The sequence below is a fragment of the Heterodontus francisci genome, chromosome 40 (genome assembly GCF_036365525.1).
Source record: "Heterodontus francisci isolate sHetFra1 chromosome 40, sHetFra1.hap1, whole genome shotgun sequence".
Lineage (NCBI taxonomy): Eukaryota > Metazoa > Chordata > Chondrichthyes > Heterodontiformes > Heterodontidae > Heterodontus > Heterodontus francisci.
The window spans coordinates 30,457,667-30,482,704 of record NC_090410.1 but is presented as its reverse complement, the minus strand read 5'-3'; positions in this window follow the sequence as shown (position 1 = coordinate 30,482,704).

The window sequence follows — 25,038 nt, the reverse complement described above, 5'->3', positions numbered from 1 at the left end:
CTGGCCCCAGAATTAGGTCCAGCACTGCACCCGCCCTTGTTGGATCCTTTACATATTGAGCGAAAAAGTTCTCCTGTATACATTTTAAGAACTCCACTCCATCTAAGCCCTTAACATGATGACTGTCCCTAATAATGTTGGGAAAGTTGAAATCACCTAATATAATTACCCTATTATTTTTACACACCTTTGCGAACTGCGCACATATTTGCTCCTCAATTTCCCGCTGACTATCTGGGGGTCTATAATAAACACCTAGCAATGTGGCTGTCCATTTTTTATTCCTAAACTCTACCCATAAAGCTTCATTTGATGCCCCCTCCAAGAAATCATCTCTCCTTACTGCAGTAACTGACTCCTTAACTAATATTGCAATGCCCCCTCCTCTTTTACCCCCTCCTCTGTCTCGCCTGAAGATTCTATATCCTGGGATATTGAGCTGCCAATCCTGCCCCTCCCTCAACCATGTCTCCATGATGGCTACTATATCACAATTCCACTTGTCAATCATTGCCATTAACTCATCCGTTTTACCTGCAATACTCCTGGCATTAAAGTAGAGGCCTTCCCTCCTGGTCTTACTCCCTTGAAACTTACTTCCGCTGTCTTCCCTCTGACTTGTTCGCTTTCCTGTGTTTAGCTGTGTCCCTATTCTGCTAGATCACCTCACTCAGTATTAAGTGTGCTGCAGTGAGCGGTGTGTTAGTTATGCATGGGAATGTCTCGATCCACTTAGTGAAATTGTCACTAATTATTGAGCAATGTAGGTGACCTGCATTTGACCTGTGCAGGGATCCAAGACAATAGATTTAGTTGATAAACTTAAATGTTAGAAAAATAATAAAAATCAGCAGTGAAAAGAAAATAAAGAAAATACCTATCAGAAAACTCACCGACTAGCCCCTGTGCCTTGCCTCTCTCTCTCCCTTTTCACGCTGTTTGTAGCTCGATGTTTCATCCAGCCAATCACCTACCTGTTTCCCTGTGATGTCCACTTACCAAAACTAATCCACCTTACCACTATTAATAAACCCGACCAATCTAAAATACTACCAATAGTAATAATAACCTCAGTAATAAACCTTACTGGTTCAAAATAAAACAGAACAGTAGACTCACCAACTTCTCCCTTCTGCATGTGTGTCTTAATTGCTGAGAAGGTAGTTACATAAATTTAATTTTTTTCTCGAACTTGTAGCTATTTGCACGCACACCCTAGCAGTCGTGTCCGAACGCTGCTATTTGCAGATAATCCCTAATAGCAGTTATTCACCAACCATTCACCAACCAATCACCTGACAGCTGTCCTGTGATGTCACTGTTCACTTTTTTCAAACTCAGGCATGCCTGGACTCCTGTCTGCTGCTCTCCCGGAAGGTAAGTAATGGTAGAGTGGGGGATATGACGGGCCAGGAGGTTACGGATTGTAGTTGAATACAATTTTGCTGCAGCTGAGGGCCCACAATGCCTCATGGACGCCCAGTTTTGAGTTGCTAGATCAGTTTGAAATTTATCCCATTTAGCACGGTGGGAGTGTCACACAACACAATGGTGGAGACAGGATTTTGTCTCCACAATGACTGGCAGTGGCCACTTCTTCCAATACTGCCATGGACAGATATATCTGTGACAGGTAGATTGATGAGGATGAGGTCAAGTAGGTTTTTACCTTGTGTTGGATCCCTCATCACCTGCCAAAGATCCAGTCTAGCAGCTATGCCCTTTAGACCAGCTCGGACAGTAGTAGAGCTATCGAGCCACTCTTGGTGGTGGACATTGAAGTCTGCCACCCGGAGAACATTTTGTGCCCTTACTACCCTTAGTGCTTCTTCCAATTGGAGTTCAACATGGAGAAGCACTGATTCATCAACTGAGGGGAAGGGCGGTGGGGGGCGGGGGGTGCAGTGGTGCGGTAGGTAGTAATCAGCAGGAGGTTTTCTTGCCCATGTTTGACTTGATGCCATGAGACTTCATGTCCTCCGTCGTCAATGTTGAGTCCCAGGGCAACTCCCAAATATATAACACTGTTCTGCCACCTCTGGTGGGTATATCCTGTCCCACCAGCAGGAATGGTGCTGGTGGTGTCTGAGACATTGTCTGCAAGGTATGATTCCATGAGTATGACGATGTCAAGTTGTTGCTTGACTAGTCTGTGGGACTTTACAGGGTCAACAGGGCTGGGTTTGCCGCCGGTGCCTAGGTCGATGCCAGGTGGTCTGTCCGATTTCATTTCTTTTCTCAGAATTTGTAGCAATTTGATACAACTGAGTAGCTTGCTAGGCCATTTCAAGGGCATTTAAGAGTCAACAACATTGCTATGGTCTGAAGTCACATGTAGGCCAGACCAGGTAAAGACGGCAAATTTCCTTCCCTGAAGGACATTAATGAACAAGATGGGCAATGGTTTCATGGTCACTACTGGACGAGCTTTTTAATTAAAGATTTATTAATTGAATTCAAATTCCACTATCTGCCACGGTGGGATTCCAACCCGTGTCCTCAGAGCATTAGCCTGGGGCTCTGGGTTACTAGTCTAGTGACATTACCACTATGCACTTCCTCCCCCCCGGCCTAATCCCACTTTGAAGCTCTTGGTCCATAGCCCTGTAGGTTACAGCATTTCAAGTCCAGATCCAAGTGTCTTTTTTTTTATTGAAATGAGGGTTTCTGCATCGACCAGCCTTTTCAGGAGACAGGACCAGACCCTCACGGCCCTCTGGGTGAAAAAAATTCTCCTAAAATCCTCTCCAATCCTTCTGCCAGTTAATTTAAATCTAGGCTCTGATTATTGACCTCTCTGCTAAGGAAAATAGGACCTTTCTATTAAATCTATATTCCCAGCTTAACTTTCTATACATGGGGTGGCACAGTGGCGCAGTGGTTAGCACCACAGCTCCAGCAACCCGGGTTCAATTCTGGGTACTGCCTGTGCGGAGTTTGCAAGTTCTCCCAGTGACCCCTTGGGTTTCTGCTGGGTGCTCCGGTTTCGTCCCACAGCTAAAGACTTGCAGGTTGATAGGTAAATTGGCCATTATAAATTGCCCCTAGTATAGGTAAGTGGTAGGGGATTTGAGGGAAGGTGGGGATGTGGTAGGAATATGGGATTAATGTGGGATTAGTATAAATGGGTGGTTGATGGTCGGCACAGACTTGGTGGGCTGAAGGGCCCGTTTCAGTGCTGTATCTCTAAATAAAATAAATAAATAGAATAAAATAAGCATCTCAATTAAATCAGCTTCCTCTGTTCCAAAAACAAGAACCCCAGTCTATTCAATCTTTCCTCATAGCTAATATTCTCCATTTCTTGCAGCATTCCCATAGATCTCCTCTGTGCACTCTTTAGTGCAACCACATCCTTCCTGTAATGCAGTGACCAGAACATTATGTAGTATTATAGCTGCAATCTGACTAGCGTTTTATACACTTCTAGCATAATATTCCCGATCTTATGTTCTGTGTTTCGGCCCAGCAAGAAAAGTATCCCGTATGTCCTCTTAACCACCTTATCTACCAGTCCTGCTACCTTCCGGGATCTGTAGGCCTACACTCCAAGTTCCCTCTGTTCGTCTACAATTCTCAGTTTTCTGACATTTATTGTGTATTTATTTGCTTTGTTTGTCCTCCCCAAATACATCACCTCACACTTCCCTGGATTGAATTCCATTTTCTACTTTTCTGCCTGCCTGACCAGTCCAATGATGTCTTCCTGTGGTTTACAGTTTTCACCCTCATCATCAGAGTCATAGAGTGATTTACGGCACAGAAGGAGGCCATTCGGCCCATAGAGTCCATGACAACTTTCCAGGAGCTGTCCCTTTCCCCCACTCAATCCCCGTTGTCCTGCAAGATATTTCCTTCAAGTGGCCATCCAATTCCCTTTTTGATAGATTGTCTCCGCTTCCACCACCCTTATGGGCAGTGATTTTGGGTCATTATCACCCATGTCATGAAGACCCCCACCTGCCAAGAATGAGGCATATTAATTTCATCACATGAACATTAATTTTAAACTGTTGCTGGAATGGAGAGATGACTTGTTTAAAGAGATCAGCAGTGGCTGGAAAGAAATTTGCATCCTAAGAGACAGTCGCCTGGGAAAAGGCAATGGGAATTGCTCACTGATTCAATTAACAGAGATTGAATTGTCCAATGGTGATCCATATCTTGTGGGTGTAAGAGAGAGCATTACAACCCCCCACCAAGAGCTTTGGAATCCACAAACACAGGAGTTTGTTAAAACAGCGACTCACATGACTAACCTGCTGGCTCAGGTCTGGTTTTAAACTGCTCACAGGACAGCTTGGGTCAGATTGCAGATTTCATCTGAACTTGGAAGAAGAGAGCCTCTTTCTCTCTCTCTCTCTCTCTCTTTCACTAATCTCCGGGTTCACTGGCATCACCTAAACCCCAAGAGAGAAAAGACTCCTCCATCAAAACAGATTTTAAAGAGTGCACTGGGTCCCAACGAAACAGCAAGACTTTACCAGCAACCAAAGACTCTCCATTGACCTCAAAGGACCATAAATAGAAATGCAGCTACTGCCTCAAACTTTTCCTCTTTATTCTTTCTACTTTTTCATGTTTCTTTCGGCATGTGTGTTTATTGCGTTTGCATGCTTGCATGGTTGTGTCACATATTTGTAGTCGTTAACCAAATTAGAGTTTAAGATTAATAAACTTCCATCTTTCTTGTTTAAATCTAAGAAAACCTGCCTGATTGATTTCTTTGCCTTTCAATTGGAAAGTAGTGAACATGAATTCACTGAGGGGAAGCTAAAAACATGGTATTTTTAAAATTAAACCCTGTTACGGTTAAACCAGGCAAGACTGAAAGGGACCCCTAGACCCCTTTCAAACCTGGTCATAACACCCATTGTATAAAAAGGTTCTTTCTCATATTCCCCCTGCATCTCCTGCCCAAAAGCTTCAATCTGTACCCCCTAATGCTTGTACCATTAGTTAATGGGAACAGTTTTTCCTTGTCTAACTTATCTCAGCCTGCCTGAATCTTGTACATTTCTATTAAATCTCCCCTCAATCATCTTTCTTCTGAGGAGAACAACCACAGCTTTTCCAACCTAACCTTGTAACTAAAATTCTCCATCCCTGGAACCATTCTGGTAAATCTCCTCTGCATCCTCTCAAGAACCATTACATCCATCCTGAAGTGTGGTGACCAGAACTGGATGCAGTACTCTAGTTGGGGCCTAACCAGAGCTTTATAAAGGTTCAGTATAACCTCCCTGCTTTTATATTCAATGCCTCTATTTGTGAAGCCCAAGATCCCATAAACTTTACAAACCAATCTCTCAATATGTCCTGCCACCTTCAATGATCGATGCAGGTCCCTCTGTTCCTGCACATTCTTTAGAACTGTGCCATTAAGTACATATTACCTCTCCCTATTCTTTCTGCCAAAATGCATCACCTCACACATGACAATAATAAATTCCATCTGCCACTTCTCTGCCCATTCTGCTGGTGTATCAATGTCCTGTTGCACGCAGTTCGTATCATCCTCACTGTTTGCCAAACCTCCAAGTTTGGTGTCATCAGCAAATTTTTCAATTCTACTCTGTATTCCAAGATCCAAGTGATTTATATGTCGCTAAAAAGCAGTGGTCCCAGCACTGACCCTTGGGGAACACCGCTGTCTACCATCCTCCAGTCTGAAAAACAGTAATTTACTATGACTCGTATTTTTTCTGTCCTTAAGCCAATTTTTAATCCAATTAGACACTGACACTCCTATTCCATGAGCCTCAATTTTGTTCACCAGCCTTTTATGTGGTACCTTCACAAATGCTTTCTTAAAATCCAAAAAAACATCTACTGCATTCCCTTCATCAACCTTCTCTGTTACTTCATCAAAAAATTCAACTCGATTAGTCAAACATGATTTGCCTTTGCACAGTGGCGCAGTGGTTAGCACCGCAGCCTCACAGCTCCAGCGACCCGGGTTCAATTCTGGGTACTGCCTGTGTGGAGTTTGCAAGTTCTCCCTGTGTCTGCGTGGGTTTCCTCCGGGTGCTCCGGTTTCCACCCACATGCCAAAGACTTGCAGGTTAATAGGTTAATTGGCCATTATAAATTGCCTCGAGTATAGGTAGGTGGTAGGGAAATGTGGGGATGTGGGAGGAATGTGGGATTAGTGCAGGATTAGTAAAAATGGGTGGTTGATGGTCGGCACAGACTTGGTAGGCCGAAGGGCCTGTTTCAGTGCTGTATCTCTAAACTAAACTAAACTAAATCCATGCTGGCTACCCCTAATTAACTTGAACCTCTCCAAGTGTGAGTTGATATTTTTCCTGATTTTTGTTTCTCAAACCTTACCGAACACTGACATTAAACTAACTGGCCTGTACTTGCTTGGACTGTCCTTGCACCCTTTCTTGAATAAGGTTGTCACATTTGCCACTTGCCAATCCTCTGACACCTCTCCCGTATCCCGGCAAGATTGGAAGATAATGGCAAACCCTTTTGCTATCTCAATCCCCACTTCCTTTAGCAAACTACAATGCAAGCCATCCGGACCAGGTGACTTATCTATCCTCAGCATAGCCTGCATTTTTACTAACTCCGCCCCTCAATTTTTACCCTATCCATTGCCTCTACTCTCTCCTCTTCCACTGATATTTTGTTAAATTACACTTCCTTAGAGAACACCGAGACAAAGTACTCATTAACGATATTAGCCTTGCCCTGCATCTCTAAGCACATATTACCCTCTTTATCCCTAATAGGCCCCAATCCTCCCCTTCCTACTTACTATTTACATGCCAGTAGATGATTTTTGGGTTTCCTTTTATGTTGACTGCCATTCTATTCTCATATTCTCTCTTTGTCAGTCTAATTTTCCTTTTCACTACCCCTCTCAACTTATTGTATATGGCTTGGTTCTCATTTGAAGAATTCACCTGGCATACATCATACGTCCTCTTTTTTTGTTTTATCATCAACTCTAACTTCCTCGTCATCCAAGGAGCCCTAGTCTTGGTTCCCCTACTTTTCACTGTTATTGGAATATTCCTAGCCTGTACCTGAAACATCTCTTCCGAAAAGAGAACCCATTGTTCTGACGCAGCTCTTCCTGTCAGTCTTTGGTTCTATTTTAACCTGGCTAGATCCTTTCTTATTGCATTGAAATTAGCCCTCTTTCAATATAGACGTTCTATCTTATCTTGTTCCTTGCTTTTCTGCATTACGAGTCTAAACCTTATGATACGATGATCACTCTTACCGAAGTGCTCCCTGACAGAGACTTGGCCCATCTCATCTCCCAGGACAAGATCCAGCAATGCCTCCTTCCTATTTGGGCTGAGAACATACTGATCAAGGATGTTCTCTTGAACACATTTCAGAAATTCCTGACCCTTTATAATTATCCCGATAGATATTTGGACCATTAAAGTCCCCCAACATAAACACTTTATAGTTCTTGCACATCTCTGTGATTTCCCTGCAGATTTGCTCCTCTATCTTTCTTTCACTGTCTGGAGGCCGATAGAATACCCCAGTAACATGATCATACCCATTTTGCTTCTCAACCATAACCAAATGGATACTGTCCTTGCCCCCTCAAGGACTTGCTCCCTTTTCAACACTGTAATGTCTTCCCTTATTAATACTGCCATCCCGCCTCCCTTTTTCCCTTCTCTATCTTTCCTGAATGCTTTATGTCCATGTATATTAAGCATTCAGTCCTCACCATTTTTAAGCCATATTTCTATTATTGCCACTACATCATATTCTGATACTGCTATTTGTGCTTGTAACTCACCAACCTTATTCACCACACTTTGTGAATTTGTAATCCTGTCTTTGCATTCCTTGTACTCCTTCTCAGTCTGCTCCCATCCAATATGGATCTATTCCCTTCTCTTGTACTGCCAAATACTCTCACATTATGCACATTATTCCTCTATTCTACTTCTATATGCTGCTGCCCATCCCTCACCAATTTAGTTTAAACCCTACCCAACCACACTAGTGAATCTCCCCACGAGGATATTGGTCCCAGTCTCAGTGAGGTGCAACCCATCCCTTTTGAACAGGTCCAACTACCCCAAGAATCGGAAGCCCTCCCTCCTGCATCATGCTTCAAACCACGCATTGATCCTCCCTATCTTCCTATTACTACTCTCGCTAGCACAGAGTACTGGGAGTAATCCAGAGGTTACTACCCTCAAGGTTCTACTCTTGAACTTCCGCCCTAGTTCCTGAAAATCCGACCCCGGGACCTTAATACCTGCCCTTGCTCTATCATTGGTACCAACATGTACCACAACTGCTGGCTCACTCCCACCCCCCTACAGAATATCCTGCACCCTCTCTGTGATGTCCTTTACCCTGGCACCAGGGAGGCAACACACCATGCGGGACTCATGATAACAGCAACAGAGATGCCTATCTGTCTCCCTGCCGATAGAATCACCTATAACAACTGCATTTCTGCACTTTACTGCTCCCTCCTGTACAGTCCCATGCCCATTGGTGCCATGGTCTGAACTGCACACCTTCAAGGTGTTATCACTCCCAGAAGTCTGCAAAGCTGAGTACTGGTTTGTGAGTAACGCACATCCTGAAGACTCCTCCACTTCCTCTTCCTACTCTTCCGGATGGCCACCCACCTACTATCGTGAACTCCTACTGCCTGTGGGGTGACCAGCTCCTGCAACATACAATCCAGGAAACTCTTCTGCTCCCTGATGCTCTGCACTGTTTCCAGCTGCCCCACAAGCTCGGAAATCCTGAGCTCAAGTTGAAGCAGCTGGAGAAACTTCATACACACATGGTCACCCAAGACACAGGAAGTGTCCTGAAGTTCCCACATCAACAGGAATTGCAAGCAACAAGTCGCAGCTACTCATCCCTCATCTAAAAAAAACCCTCGATTCCCTTTTTGAATAATCTATTTAATACCCTGTTTAAACTGTCAATTGTAATTAATATCTCCAGTCCTGCTCTGGGTTGATTCTCTTTATAACACTTATTGTTCCACTACCCCGAATGAATATTTTTAATTTCCAAGCTCCTAATTTGAACCTATACTCTCCCTGCTAGTCTCTCTCTCTCTACATATGATAAATTATAAAATCGGCCTTAGTTTTTAGTTTTTATGCTAATGAGTTGATCAAGTTTTATATAATATTGGATTAATTTAGATTAAATTAAAAGCTTACCGATATACTCACCCCAGCTGGCTTTCTGTCTCCCGCACTCTCTCTTGAATGTGACAACACTCTGATATCACTTTTTGATTTGTGATTTGTCTCCGAATTTCTGTTCTGCTCCCATTCCTTTATCTCCAGCCTCCAATTATTTGGCGCGCTTTTTAAATCTCCACTCTGCTTCCGCTGCTTTCTCTCCGGCCATTAATCACACAGACAATTTTTGCATCATCTGTAAACTTCTTAATCATGCCCTGACATATAAGTCGAAATCATTGACATCTACCATGAGCAACAAGGGACCCAGTATTGAGCCCTGTGGAACCCCAGTGCAAAAAATCATTCCAGTAAAAATAATACCCATGGACCATAACCCTTTACTTTCTATCACTAAACTACCTTTGGAACAAACTTGCCACTTTATCTTGGATCCCATAAGCTTTCAATTTTCTGACCAGTCCATCATGTGGAACCTTGTTAAAAGCCTTGTTAAAATCCATGTAGACGACATCAAATGCGTTACCCTCATCAACCTTCTTGTTACCTCCTCAAGAAATTTAATCATGCTAGTCAAACATGACCTTCCTTACCAAATCCTTACTGATGGTCCTTCATTAATCCCTACCTTTCTAAATGATGATTTATTCTACCTCTCAGAGATTTATCCGATAATTTGCCCACCACCAAGGTTCGGCTGACTGGCCTGTAATTATCTGGACTATCCCTTCCTCCATTTTGAAACAACGTTACAGCATTAGCAGTCATCCAGTACTCTGGCACTATGCCAGTAGCTGGAGACAATTGCAAAATGATTGTCAGAGCCTTCACTATTCCTTCCCTTCCTTCTCTTCGCAACCTAAGTTACATTTCATCTGAGCCTGGTGATTTATCTACTTCAAAGGATGCTAAACATCTAAATATTTCCAACCTCACTCTGTTTATCCCATCCAATACTTCACACTCCTCATCCTTATTAACAATGTCTGCTTCATCCCTCTGTATTGTGAAACCAGACGCAAAGTATTCATTAAGAACCATGACCATGTCTTGGTATTTATGTGGCTATTCTAGTTCTGCTTCTGATCAATTGTAATCCCTCGGAAATTGATAGTGGGAGATTCAGTGATCGTAATCCACTGATTGTCAAGGGAAGATGGTTAGATTCTTTCTTGTTTGACATTGTTATTGCTGACACTCGTGTGGTGCAAATGTTACTTTCTACTTATCAGCCAAAGCCTGGATATTGCCCAGGTCTTGCTGCAATTCTACATGACTGCTTCAGTATCTGAGGAGTCGTGAATGGTGCTGAACATTGTGCAATTATCAGCCAACATCCCCACTTCTGACCTTATGATTGAAGGAAGGTCATTGATGAAGCAACGGAAGATAGTTGTGCCGAGGACACTACCCTGAGGAACTCCTGCAGTGATGTCCTGATGTTGAGATGATTGACCTCCAACAAACACAACCATCTTCCTTTGCACTTGGTATGACTCCAACCAATGCAAGTTTTTCCCCCGATTCCCATTGACTCCTGTTTTGCTTGGGCTCCTTGATGTCGTACTCGGTCAAATGCTGCTTTAGTTTCAAGGACAATCATTCTCACCTCGCCTCTGGAGTTCAGCTCTTTCATCTATGTTTGAACCAAGGCGATAATGAGGTCAGGAGCTGAGTGCCCCTGGTGGAACCTAAACTGAGCATCAGTGAGCAGGATATTGCTAATCAAGTGCTGCTTGATAGCACTGTTGACGACACCTTCCATCACTTTACTGATGATTGAGAGTAGACTGATGGGGCAGTAATTGGCCGGGTTGGATTTGTCCTGCTTTTTGTGTACAGGTCATGTGTTGTGGGACAACTCAATCACCACACGAGGAGACTCAGGTACAGGTTCAATCGATTTATTCAAGGGTACGCAGGGAGAGACACCACCTCGGGTATTCTGAGGTAATACCCTCCCTGCATACGCTTGAATAAATCGATTGAAACTGTACCTGAGTCTCCTTATGTGATGATTGCCCCACAACAGTTTGGCGTAGTCGGCACGATACTCGCAGTGGACCATCGGAGCGGCACTGCAGGCGGGTGAGTATATTTAGGGCAGTTAGCCTGCACAGTCTGGTCGAATATCCAAAGAATCTAAGGAGGACTCAGGATGGGAGGCTCCAGGTAAAGGAGGCAGAACTGTGCTGGCAGGACAACAAGTCCGAAGCCGCACAGAGGTCAGAACCACTCACTGTAAGTAAACTGAATGTGAAGGCGTGTCGGTCAGGAGAGGAATAGACCACGCTGGGCAACGTTCAGAAGCTGGCAAAATGTCAGAAGTAAAGATGAATAAGGAAATACCTTTTGATTGGGGTCTGGAGGGCTCTTTCACCAAATCTATGGCAGAGCAACACACAAAGATTATTAAAAAGATGCAGAAGGATGGGTGGGATCCAGAGGAAGTACCCAAGAGGCTGAAAAATTGGTGGATACGTCATAAGAAGGAGAGGGAACAGAAAGGGGTGGTCATTGTGACCACATTATATTTACAATTTGCAGCTGACTGAACGCCCACATACAACAAAAAAAGAGGGAAGATTCCTGGTGGCGGTGGTGCTCCCAGCCTCCGATAAACCCACCAATGATATGGTTGATTGGGGAGGTCTGGCAGAGGAGAAGCTGAATTTGGACAACACCCGTTTCCATAGGAGGGAGCGGAGGTAGTTCCCATGGCAACCCCTCTCGTAGTTCCCAAATTGGCCCCTGTGACAGTACAAACCAAACCCTGCAAAAGAATATTAAAAAACAAACAGGATAAAGACTTAGAAACACAGGAAGTAACAGAGAAAATAACACAAATCCCTTTCAGTCCAGGTGTGAAACAGATGTTGCTTCAGGAACTGCCCCGTCTTAAACAAGGGCCCAGACAGATCTCTAGTAGCAGATCAAGGCAACAGGACCTGACAGCTGACCAGGTCCGGCAACTGTTCCAGGATATGGCCAGGAACAACACATAGGGAATATCGGCCCTCAGATCATCCAGGGCCGGGAACCCCAGAATGTTTGTTGACGTGCTGTTAGGGGGCCGGCAGTGCAGGATGTTAATTGACACTGAGGCGTCTGTATCAATCACAGACCTGGATTTACCAGCAACAACACAAATAGTAACTTTATCTGGGATGGGGGGTGGGGGGTGGGGTGGTGGTGGAAACGAGAATTGAAGAAAAACACAATGAAACTATCCCCATAGAAGTCGACAGATTAATGATCTCCATCCAAATATGGGTATGTAAAACCACAGAAGGGAGTATCCTAGGGATGGACCTTTTAATAGAGTTGGGGGCTCTGATTAACCCAGGAGACCATAAGATACTGATGTGGGATCCACTCAAAGGGAGGAAAACCCCTATGATCGCTTGCAATGTGGTGGCAATGACCTAGGCTGACCCAGATCCATGGGAACGCCATGGTCCCTGGGGAATACTGTGCCGGCAAGGGATTGGGCAAAGCACAAACATGACAGTGGAAGGGTTATTATGGCACCCGTCTATATACCAGGACCAGAACATTCCCTAAGGAAGCAATACCCCATCAGATGGAGGAGGTAGTGTGGGAAATAGTGCAGAGCCTGGAACGTGGAGGAATAGTGAGGAGGACACATTGTTCCACAAATTCCCCCGTTTGGCCGGTCGGGAAGCCTGATGGATCTTACCGACTGACTATAGATTACACAGCCCTGAATGAAGTAACACCCAGACAACACCCAATCGTAGCTAGTCCGGTTGCTATACTTAATGGCTTGGGGTCAGATTATACTGTCTTCTATGTACTGGACAAAGTGAACGGATTTTGGGCTATCCAGTTGCATGAGGAATCCCAGGACAAGTTTACATTCACGGTCGGGCACTGACAATAAAACTGGGCGTGATTACCTCAGGGATTTCACAATAGCCTTGCGATGTTTCACTGGGTCATGTGCAACACCTTGAGTCAGGCAAACATAGGTGAGGGTAGCACCATAGTCCAATACATAGATGACTTTTTGATTGCCTCAAAGACCTCCTGGGGCATTAGGAGCTCTACTGAACATTTTGGAATTACTGGAGACGGTGGGATTTAAGGTAAGCCTGAAGAAAGCTCAATTGGGGCAACAAGAGGTCCAATACGTCGGGTACCGAGTCACCCAGGGTAGGCGGGAGCTCCTCCCGAGTTGGAAGGAGGCCATAAATAGAATGCCCAGACCGGTGGATGTAAGAGGAGTTAGGAAGGTTTGGGCCTATTTAACTATTGTCGGAACTTCGTAGAGAATTTTGCAAGAATCGCAGCACCCCGACAGAATGTGACCAAAGGGGAAAGGCATCACTGGACAGTATAGAATGGGGCGAGGAGCAGGAACAAGCATACACTGTGTTAAAACAGGCACTCGTGCGCGTGCCAGCTCTAGGGTTACCCAGCATGGGCTAACCATATCATCTGTATGCCCACAACGAGGGCGACTTCTATAGCACGGTATTAACCCAAGAGAACGGGGATCACATGAGACCGGTAGGATATTTCTCAATGAAACATTCCTCTATCGTGAGCGGCATGCCCCGCTGTGTGGCAGCAATTGATTGTGCATCAGGGGCAGTGAAGGTCTGCGAGCCTAAAATAATGACAGGGAAGATAGTTCTTCATACAAGACAAACTATCGTGGAATGACTGAATATATGGAAAGTTAAGACAGTATCTGACAGTAGATGGGCACCCTGGGAAGCAGTGCTGTTATCGAGCGATCGTGATAGTCCATGACAACAGGGTTAATCCAGCAGGGAGCATGCTGCAGGAAGGGGAGGAGCACAGTTTCTGTTCGAATGGAGGAAGGGACGCCTGGAACCTTAAAGGAGGAGGAGATTAAAGAAGTAGATATGACCCTGTTTGTGGACAGGTCCCGTAGATACATGGATGGGACCCCGTGTACCAGTTGGGTAGTTGTTAACGAAGGGGGGCATGTTGTCGGCAGTGGAAAGTTATCAAGAGAACTTTCAGCTCAGGTAGCAGAACTGAGAGCCCTAAGAGAGGCCTTAGCAATGGCAGAAGGAAAGCGGGCTAATATTTACACTGACAGTATACCTAGGTACACCTTGTACCGAGGTGGATAGGACCCTAGGAGGTAAAGATGACCAGCTACACCTTGGCCTGTGTCGACATTAGAGGGAAGAGACGCTGGAAACACTGGACGCAGCTGAAACCTGTAACTTATTGATTCTGTTTTGCAGAATTTAATCATGGCCGCCCAGTGATGACAGGAAACCCCATTATATCTTACAGAATATTACCCACAATACAGATGCTGCTGGAACTGGGAATCAGCGAAGGTTCAACGCACTAAGTGACAGCTGAATTGTACTCAATGACAGAATGGAAGGGGGAACTCAAATATCCTGGAACTTAGTATACAGCAGATAGAGTCATACAGCAAAGAAACAGGCCCTTCGGCCCACCACGTCCATGCCGAAAATAATGCCTATATATACTAATCCCACCTGCCTGCATTAATTCCATATCCCTCTATGCCTTGCTCATTCAAGTACCTGTCCAGATGCCTCTTAAATGTTGCTACTGTTCCTGCCTCCACCACCTCCTCAGGCAGCTCATTCCAGATACCCACTATTCTTTGTGTCAAAAATTTACCCCTTTGATCCCCTTTAAACCTCCTCCCTCTCACCTTAAATCTATGCCTTCTTAGTTTTAGTCACCCCTACAATGGGAAACAGACTCTGGCTATCTACCCTATCTATGCCTCTCATAATTTTATATACCTCTAACGTATCCCCTCTCAGCCTCCTTCGCTCCAGGGAAAACAGACCCAGCCTATCCAATCTCTCTTTATAACTCAAGCCCTCCAAACCAGGCAACATCCTTGTGAATCTTTTCTGCACCTCTCTAGCTTAATCATATCTTTCCTGTAGTGCGGCGACCAGAACTACACACAGTACTCCAAATGCGTCCTAACCAACGTTATGTACAACTGTAACATGACATCCCAACTCTTGTACTCAATGCCTCGGCCGATGAAGGCAAGCATGCCATACGCCTTCTTCACCACCCTGTCTACCTGTGTTGCCACTTTCAAACTTCCCAAAATGCATCACTTCACACTTGCCTGCGTTAAATTCCATTTGCCACTCCCTTGCCCACTTTCCCAGTCGATCTATATCCTATTGTAACCTTAGACAACCTTCTTCACTGTCCACTATACCACCAATTTTGGTGTCATCTGCAAACTTACTAATCATGCCCCTTACATTCACATCCAGGTCATGAATATATATGATAAACAACAGAGGGCCCAGCACTGATCCCTGCGGCACACCACTGGTCACCTGCCTCCAATCTGAAAAACAACCCTCCACTACCACCCTCTGCCTCCTATTACCAAGCCAATTTTGTAACCAATTTGCTAGCTCACCCTGGATCCCATGTGTTTGAACCTTCTGGACCAGCCTACCATGAGAGACCTTGTCAAAGGCCTTGCTAAAGTCCATGTAGACAATGTCCATCGCCCTGCCCTCATCAATCCCCTTGGTCACCTCCTCGAAAAACTCAATCAAATTCATGAGACATGATTTCCCACGCACAAAGCCAGGCTGACTATCCCTAATCAGACCATGCCTTTCCAGATGCATATAAATCCTGTCTCTCAGAATCCCTTCCAATAAGTTTCCCACCACTGATGTAAGGCTCACCGGCCTGTAGTTTCCTGGCCTATCCCTGCTGCCCTTCTTAAATAAAGGCACAACATTAGCTATCCTCCAGTATTCCAGTACCTCACCCATGGCTAATGATGATACAAAAATCTCTGCCAGGGCCCCAGCAATCTCCACCCTTGCTTCCCAGAGCATGCTGGGGATTTATCCACCTTAATGTGTTTCAAGACCTCCAACACCTCCTCCTTTGTAATGTTGATATGTTCCAGGAATTCGGTGTTCCCTCCCTTGAACTCAATAACTTCCATGACCTTCTCCACGGTAAATAAACATAAGAAATATTCATTTCAGACCTCGCTCATTTCCCGTGGCTCCACACATAGATTGCCACACTGATCCTTCAGGGGACCTACTCTCTCCCTAGTTACACTTTTACTCTTCATATACTTACAGAATATTTTAGGATTCTCCTTCATCTTATCTGCCAGGGAAATCTCATGGCCCCTTTACATCCTCCTAATTTCCTTCTGAATTGTTCTCCTACATCCCCAATACTCCTCGAGGGACTCGCTCGATCTCAGCTGCCTATACCTGACATATGCCTCCTTCTTTGTCCTGACCAGACCCTCAATATCCCTCATCAACCAAGGTTCCCTCAACTTGCCGGCCTTGCCCTTCCATCTAACAGGAACATGCCAGCCCTGAACTCTTTCTATCTCACTTTTAACAGCCTCCCACTTGCCAGGCATCCCTAAACCTGTAAACAGCCTCTCCCATTCAACTTTTGAGAGTTCCTGTCTGATGCCATCAAAATTAGCCTTCCCCCAATTTAGGACTTCAACCTGAGGACCAGTCCTATCCTTTTCCATAACTATCTTGAAGCTAATAGAGTTATGGTCACTGGTACCAAAGTGCTCCCCACTGACACATCAACCACCTGCCCATCCTCATTTCCTAAGAGGAGGTCGAGTGTAGCTCCTTCTTTAGTAGGGCCATCCACATACTGCTTCAGAAAATTATCCTGGACACACTTAACAAATTCTTCCCCATCTGATGCCTCAGCACTAAGGCAGTCCCAGTCAATATTAGGGAAGTTAAAATCACCTACTATTACAACCCTATAATTCCTACACCTATCTGTGACTTCGACATATATGCTCCTCCACTTTCCTCTGACTATTGGGGGGCCTATACTATAATCCCATCAAAGTGATCACCCCCTTTCTTATTTCTAAGTTTTACCCACATGGCCTCGCTGGATATTCCCCCCGCAATATCCTCTCTAAGTACTGCCGTGATGTCCTCCCTAATCAATAGTGCAACTCCCCCTCCTCTCGTACCACCACCTCTATCATGCAGGAAGGATGGGTACACCGGAACATTGAGCTGCCAGTCCTGCCCATCCCTCAACCATGTTTCTGTAATAGCTATAATATCACAATCCCATGTACCGATCCATGCTCTGAGTTCATCTGCTTTACCTGTAAGGCTTCTTGCATTAAAGTAATTACAGTTTAGCCTAACTTGCTTCTGCTGTGACATCGGGGAAGTAACTGTTGATGTCACAAAGGATGACACCCTTCAGCCCCTGATTGGGCCTGTTTCCAATTCCAGAACCTGACTCAGGCGTTCATCGTTCTCAATGAGACACAATACGACGGGATGGGTGAGTTTTGTTGGCTGTTTGTACCAGACTGTTTGATGATCAGATGTGATCCCATGAGTAAGGGTAAAACCTTTGAGCCAAGTTTGGGGGACAATGGGATCCACCTAAGTGGCCGACATGAACTGTGGCAAATTTGCCTAAAGTCACCACAGTTCATGACCCCACTTCTTGCCACAACAGCTTCAACTGATGTAACGAACAGAACACCAACACCGAGGACACAATTAACGGATCCCCCTTGCCCAGTGTTGAGCCCTGGGCCAGAGAATGGACCAGTGTTGTCAAAAACGAGTAAAACCCTGTCCACCCTGAGCCTGGTGTCCTGAACATTTCTGACATTAAATTACTTCAGTGGTGCCCGGTGGAAACCCAAACCTTGTATGAGGCTTTAGTGAAACAAATAAGAACACAGGTCTCTTGGTTTAATTCAGGGGGACAGCCAAGTTGTGGGGGGCGGGCACCCCTCGCTCAGGGAAGGTACCGACAGAAACATAGTCTAATAAATGATGCTGCATCGATGTTTAACTCAGGAACCTCGGTTGTAATTTCCATTGACTTGGCTTCTGTGGACCAAAAGTCCGGATGCTAAGCGCCCAACTTAAAGGAATCCTCAGACGGGGACAAACGATCCAAAGTGGACAACTTGGTACAGATCAAAACCTGGCGCGGATAGCTGAGGATTTAATTGCGGGACTTGAGTGTCATGCATGGACTATTAATGAATTAATTGGTGAAGGGCAGAACATCTCGGAGGATGCAGTTAGGAATGATGTCTGCAGCACTTATGGATCTTGGATGCTTGAGCAGACTCGGGGGAGCTTGAGACAATTCCACGAGGGTGAACTTCCCCTGTGGGTGTCCAATACCCATTTATCCAACTTGACCTGACACCACAGAGGTTGAACACATGTGTATAAAGCTGATGAGAAATATGTTGTCAGTAACAGCCTATTGATAGGTGTGGTCTTGACAATCCCAGGTATACCAGAATCAATACCCTGTAAGATACTGTTCGAAGTAAAAAAAAATTGGGGTTATTTGGGAAGATTATTACATAAGATATCATGATATACTGCCATATGCAGTAGAAATAGAGGGGGAAATGATAGGTACTACTTTAGACAGATGTAGTGTAGGCGTCTCTGTTGTAGTGTGCCCACACCCGATATATATATGACCAAAGACGCAAAATGTGGATTTAACGCAATGGATTTAATTGTACAATGGAAGCTATATGGGCAGTAATAGAACTTTTTTTAAATTCATTCATGGGTTGTGGGCGTCGCTGGCCAGGCCAGCATTTATTGCCCATCCCTAATTGCCCTCGAGAAGGTGGTGGTGAGCTGCCTTCTTGAACCGCTGCAGTCCATGTGGGGTAGGTACACCCACAGTGCTGTTCGGAAGGGAGTTACAGGATTTTGACCCAGCGACAGTGAAGGAACGGCGATATGGTTCCAAGTCAAGATGGTGTGTGACTTGGAGGGGAACTTGCAGGTGGTGGTGTTCCCATGTATTTGCTGCCCTTGTCCTTCTAGAGGTCGCGGGTTTGGAAGGTGCTGTCTAAGGAGCCTTGATGCATTGCTGCAGTGCATCTTGTAGATGGTACACACTGCTGCCACTGTGCGTCAGTGGTGGAGGGAGTGAATGTTTGTAGATGGGGTGCCAATCAAGCGGGCTGCTTTGTCCTGGATGGTGTCGAGCTTCTTGAGTGTTGTTGGAGCTGCACCCATCCAGGCAAGTGGAGAGTATTCCATCACACTCCTGACTTGTGCCTTGTAGATGGTGGACAGGCTTTAGCGAGTCAGGAGGTGAGTTACTCGCCTCAGGATTCCTAGCTTCTGACCTGCTCTTGTAGCCACGGTATTTATATGGCCACTCCAGTTCAGTTTCTGGTCAACTGTAGCCCCTAGGATGTTGATAGTGGGGGATTCAGCGATGGTAATGCCATTGAATGTCAAGGGGAGATGGTTAGATTCTCTCTTGTTGGAGATGGTCATTGCCTGGCACTTGTGTGGCGCGAATGTTACTTGCCACTTATCAGTCCAAGCCTGGATATTGTCCAGGTCTTGCTGCATTTCTACACGGACTGCTTCAGTATCTGAGGAGTCACGAATGGTGCTGAACATTGTGCAATCATCAGCGAACATCCCCACTTCTGACCTTATGATTGAAGGAAGGTCATTGATGAAGCAGCTGAAGATGGTTGGGCCTAGGACACTACCCTGAGGAACTCCTGCAGTGATGTCCTGGAGCTCAGATGATTGACCTCCAACAACCACAACCATCTTCCTTTGTGCCAGGTATGACTCCAGCCAGCGGAGGGTTTTCCCCCTGATTCCCATTGACCTCAGTTTTGTGAGGGCTCCTTGATGCCATACTCGGTCAAATGCTGCCTTGATGTCAAGGGCAGTCACTCTCACCTCAACTCTTGAGTTCAGCTCTTTTGTCCATGTTTGAACCAAGGCTGTAATGAGGTCAGGAGCTCAGTGGCCCTGGCGGAACCCAAACTGAGCGTCACTGAGCAGGTTGTTGCGAAGCAAGTGCCGCTTGATGGCACTGTTGATGACAACTTCCATCACTTTACTGATGATTGAGAGGAGGCTAATGGGGCGGTAGTTGGCCGGGTTGGATTTGTCCTGCTTTTTGTGTACAGGACATACCTGGGCAATTTTCCACATTACAGGGTAGATGCCAGTGTTGCAGCTGTACTGGAACAGCTTGGCTAGGGGCACGGCAAGTTCTGGAACACAGGTCTTCAGTACTATTGCCGGAATATTGTCAGGGCCCATAGCTTTTGCAGTATCCAGTGCCTTCAGTCGTTTCTTGATATCATGTGGAGTGAATCGAATTGGCTGAAGTCTGGCATCTGTGATGCTGGGGATTTCAGGAGGAGGCCGAGATGGATCATCAGCTCAACACTTCTGGCTGAAGATTGTTGCAAATGCTTCAGCCTTATCTTTTGCACTGATGTGCTGGGCTCCCCCATCATTGAGGATGAGGATAATTATGGAGCCACCTCCTCCAGTTCATTGTTTAATTGTCCACCACCATTCTCGGCTGGATGTGGCAGGACTGCAGAACGTAGATCTGATCCGTTGGTTATGGGATTGCGTAGCTCTGTCCATCGCATGCTGCTTGCGCAGTTTGGCATGCAAGTAGTCCTGGGTTGTAGCTTCGCCAGGTTGACACCTCATTTTGAGGTATGCCTGGTGCTGCTCCTGGCATGCCCTCCTGCTCTCTTCATTGAACCAGGGTTGGTCTCCTGGCTTGATGTTAATGGTAGAGTGGGGGATATGCTGGGTCATGAGGTTACAGATTTTGGTTGAGTACAATTCTGCTGCTGCTGATGGCCCACAGCGCCTCATGGATGCCCAGTTTTGCATTGCTAGATCTTTTCAAAATTTATCCCATTCAGCACGGTGATAGTGCCACACAACACGATGGATGGTATCCTCAATGTGAAGGCGGGACTTCGTCTCCACAAGGACTGTGCGGTGGTCACTCCTACCAATACTGTCATGGACAGATGCATCTGCGGCAGACAGATTGGTGAGGATGAGGTCGAGTATGTTCTTCCCTCGTGCTGGTTCCCCCACCACATGACTCACATTGCATATGTGGGAAAAGGGAGATATTGTCTGACTACGACACAACGAGACTATCAGTAGGGACACGACAGATCCTGTCCAATAACTAATCACATGGTATATCTACACCCCCAGGTCGCAGCGAGGGTTGGCAAGGTGGAGCTGGTGGAAATATATAAAAGGGAAGCTGTCACCCTGCAGGTCACTGAGAACACAAAAGAAAACCTCACACATTTACTTGAGACAGTTCTCATACTCTATCCCACCAGCGGCCACATACCTCACAGGCATCCGTGAGGGTTAACAGCAGGTCCATAGGGTGTATTATACATTACAACAACAAGCTAAGGTGCTGGAAGAAGAGATCGAACAGATCGATGTTACCACATGGTGGGAGGATCTGTGGAATTGGGGTTCAAACGTACAGATACCCCCCGGGTCAGGATCATCTCCCACATCTTAGTTATTGCCCAAGTAGTGATGGTTGTATATTTAATGTGTTTAGTCCACAGGGTGAGGTGGACACACAAGGAGAGGCCAGTAGTATGGGGACATGAGAACTCGGGAATTAGGAAAGCTGTTTGTGAGCCCCTGAGAGATCTCTTGTTCATTACTGTTCCTTATTGAGCAGTTGAGAAGTTCTGAGGTACAAGCAGTGATTTTTGAGTACTGAGTCCAGCCAGCGGCTTTCCTCTCCTCGTGTTAAATCGTCAGTTCCCCACACCCCGGCCGGGCTGAAAGGCAGCTGTCTGGCCACAGCTGCTCTGTCGGCCTGTCTCCAGCTCTGGATGGACGCACACGGCTGTAATGTGCCTGCCTTCCTCACCAAACTGTGGACTTTAATTGTAGATCCTGACACCAATGATCTCATCTGCTGGAGCGCAAGTGGGAACAGTTTCCATGTTTTTGACCAAGGACATTTCGCGAAAGAAGTGCTTCCAAAATATTTCAAGCACAATAACCTGGCCAGCTTCGTCCGGCAGCTCTACTTGCATACTTGCAAGTAAAGATCATGTGGCATGGTTCGAAGAAGAGAAGGGAGCTCCCTGGTGCACTGACTGATATTCCTGCCTTAGCCAACATCACCAAGAGCAGCTGGCTTATTACCTGCACCTCCTTTCCCCCCACTTCCCCCCTTCCCCTTCCACCCTTCCACCCCCTCCCCCTTCTCAGCTCCACTGTCTCAGCTCTCCCCCCTTCCCCTTCCCCCCCCTTCCACCCCCCCTCCCCCTTCCCAACTCCACTCTCTCAGCTCACCCCACTTCCCCTTCCCCACCCCTTCCACCTCCCCCTCCCCCTTCCCAGCTCCACTCTCTCAGCTCACCCCTCCCCCCGCACCCTCCTCCCCCCTCACAACTCCTTCCCAACTTCCCCCTCGCACCATCTTCCCCTCACACCCCCTCCCCCTCGCACCCCCTCCTCCCACCGGCTTCATCCTACACCTGTGTAGGGCCCTAACAACCCCACTGCCTTGTGGGCGTCTCGGGAGAGACCAAGGCTGAGGGAGTAAACCCTAACAGAAAATTCGGAGCGGAACCCCGTAGGCGGTCATGTGTCACCTTTGGCATGTTTCCGGCAGTTCCTGCAGCCATGCCAGTGCCAAACGTCGTGCTCTGCACTCCTTTGGACCCCACCAGAAAGGCCGAGAGGGGGGTTTTGACGCTTGGGCAACTCTCAACCTCCATACATTCGCCCAGGCATGCGCCATGGAGCGGTCACTCCATAGTTGCCTCACAGCGACTGAAACAACACGGAAGGCAGCAGTTACAGGTTATAAGTCCAGCTAAATTGGCGTAGAGATTGGGTGCCACGGGTTGCCTTTGTCGGTGGGAGAGGTCATCGCACCTCACTGGACAGCTACCGCCTGCCTCAAACCGGGCAGCCTCCGGTCAATAAGGTTCTGTACCGCCACAGACCACCTGCTTCAATGGGTGCTTGAAGCTCAGGGTCATTGCCCGAAAGATGGACTGCATCACCGCACCAAACAACATGAAAAAAGGAAAGAAGGTACCAGCCCTTCGCTTTGCAAGCTGGAACGTCAGAACTATGTGTCCTGGCCTGTCGGAAGACCTTACACAAATCAACAATACTCGGAAGACCGCCATCATTAACAACGAGCTCAGTAGACTCAATGTAGACATTGCAGCACTTCAGGAGAACACGCCTCCCCGTGAGTGGATCTCTAGCAGAGCAAGACTACACCTTCTTCTGGCAGGGCAGGGATCCTGATGAACCAAGACAGCATGGAGTGGGCTTCGCCATCAGAAACTCCTTGCTCAGCATGATAGAGCCTCCCTCAAATGGCTCTGAACGCATACTGTCCATCCGACTGCTCACCACCTCTGGTCCAGAACACCTACTCAGCATCTATGCTCCAACACTCTGCTCCCCACCTGAAGCTAAAGACCAGTTCTCCGAGCAACTCCATAACATCATTAGCAGCATCCCCAACACCGAACACCTGTTCCTGCTGGGGGACTTTAATGCCAGGGTTGGGGCCGACCATGACTCATGGCCCTCCTGCCTTGGGCGCAATGGCGTTGGAAGGATGAACGAGAACGGGCAGAGACAGCTTGAGTTGTGTACCTATCATAACCTCTGCATCACCAACTCGTTCTTTCACACTAAACCCTGTCACCAGGTTTCATGGAGGCACCCAAGATCGCGTCGTTGGCACCAGCTAGACCTCATCGTCACAAGGCGAGCCTCCTTAAACAGTGTTCAAATCACACACAGCTTCCACAGTGCGGAGTGCAACACCGACCACTCCCTGGTGTGCAGCAAGGTGAGACTCATACCAAAGAAGTTGCATCATTCCAAGCAGAAGGGCCACCCGCGCATCAACACGAGCAGAATTTCTCATCCACAGCTGTTACAAAAATTTCTAAATTCACTTGTAACAGCCCTTCAAAACACTCCCACAGGGGATGCTGAGACCAAGTGGGCCCACATCAGAGACGCCAACTATGAGTCAGCTTTGACCGCCTACGGCAAACGTGCGAAGAGACATGCAGACTGGTTTCAATCTCATAATGAAGAGCTGGAACCTGTCATAGCCGCTAAGTGCATTGCACTGTTGAACTACATTAAAGCACCCAGAGAGATAACATCCGCGGCACTAACAGCAGCCCCAGAAGCACTGCACAAAGAGCAGCCAGGCGCTGCGCAAATGACTACTGGCAACACCTATGCAGTCATATTCAGCTGGCCTCAGACACCGGAAACATCAGAGGAATGTATGATGGCGTTAAGAGAGCTTTTGGGCCAACCATCAAGAAGATCGCCCCCGTCACATCTAAATCAGGTGACATAATCACTGACCAACACAAACAAATGGGTTGAGCACTACCTAGAACTGTCCTCCAGGGAGAATGTAGTCACTGAGACTGCCCTCAATGCAGCCCAGCCTCTACCAGTCATGGATGAGCTGGACATACAGCCAACAAAATCGGAACTCAGTGATGCCATTGATTCTCTAGCCAGCGGAAAAGCCCCTGGGAAGGACAGCATTACCCTGAAATAATCAAGAGTGCCAAGCCTGCTATACTCTCAGCACTACATGAACTGCTATGCCTGTGCTGGGACGAGGGAGCAGTACCTCAGGACATGCGCGATGCCAATATCATCACCCTCTGTAAGAACAAAGGTGACCGCGGTGACTGCAACAACTACCGTGGAATCTCCCTGCTCAGCATAGTGGGGAAAGTCTTTGCTCGAGTCGCTTTAAACAGGCTCCAGAAGCTGGCCGAGCGCGTCTACCCTGAGGCACAGTGTGGCTTTCGTGCAGAGCGATCGACCGTTGACATGCTGTTCTCCCTTCGTCAGATACAGGAGAAATGCCGCGAACAACAGATGCCCCTCTACGTTGCTTTCATTGATCTCACCAAAGCCTTTGACCTCGTCAGCAGACGTGGTCTCTTCAGACTACTAGAAATGTCCAC